Below are 1,121 nucleotides of genomic sequence, written 5' to 3' on the forward strand. Positions count from 1 at the left end.
ATGAATTTTTATTTTTTTATCTTTATTGAAATTTACAACTGTACATAATGATATATCCAGTAAATTTGATTTAAGTTTATAATAGAGTGTTATAGGCGTGTAGAGAAACTACCCATTGGTAGCACTCTAGTGGCGTATTTACTTTAGCAGGTCTCGTGGCCATCTTCTTTTCAGGCGTCTCGGAGGATTGTCAGGAATAGAAGAGCAAGGTTAGAAACTAGTGGGTTTGGGTCGTTAGGCAGTTTATAATGGAAGGAATGATATCTGGTTCGGGCTAGATCGGTTACATAGGGAACATTAAGGTCTTTGTGTATGATTTTATTTGTGACAAAGTAAGGATCATTGAGGATTTTACGAAGGATCTTGGATACGATACGAGAGGAATTTGAAGGTTTAGTAGAGCACTAAAGCTCAACTCCGTATGTCCAGATAGGCCTTATTATTGTCTTGTATATCAGTCTTGTAATCAATTAAAAGTGTAGTTTTCTGTCTTTTCTATCTTGTGTGTGGATTTCAAGTTAGGCGTTTGTCCAGATATAGTCCAAGGTAATGGATCTGTTCGACAGGGGTAAGAGCAACATAATTAAAAAGGGCAGTCGGTAGGTTTATGACTAGTGTTAGGATTGGTTGGGATGTCAGCTAATTAAAATTTTTTTTTAATAATTTATTTATTGTTATTTACAACTGTATAAAAATATATACAAGTAAATTTGCTGTAGGTGACATAGTGACATGATAAAAACATGTGGAGAATCTATACATAGATAGAACTCCAATAACATTTCTAGAAGAGAAGATCTCGAGGCCATCTTTTTTTCAGACGCCTAGGAGGATTATTAGGTAATGAAGGAGAAGCCAGGTTAGAAACAAGAGGATTTGGGTGGTTGAGAAGTTTGTTATGGAAGGATTGGTATCTGGTTTTGGCCAAATCGGCAACATATGGGGCATTGAGGTCCTGATGGGTGATTTGTGACAAAGTAAGGAGCATTAAGGATTGGATTTGGGAGGAATTTGAAGGTTAATTTAAATTTAAATTTAAAGAAAGTTAAAATTACTGAAGTTGTAAAACTAACATGAAATAATAATGGACCTTAGATGTTTCGATATAAATAACAAATTTT

This window comes from Halyomorpha halys, unplaced genomic scaffold (assembly GCF_000696795.3).
Source record: "Halyomorpha halys isolate HHAL.00 unplaced genomic scaffold, Hhal_1.1 Scaffold242.1, whole genome shotgun sequence".
Lineage (NCBI taxonomy): Eukaryota > Metazoa > Arthropoda > Insecta > Hemiptera > Pentatomidae > Halyomorpha > Halyomorpha halys.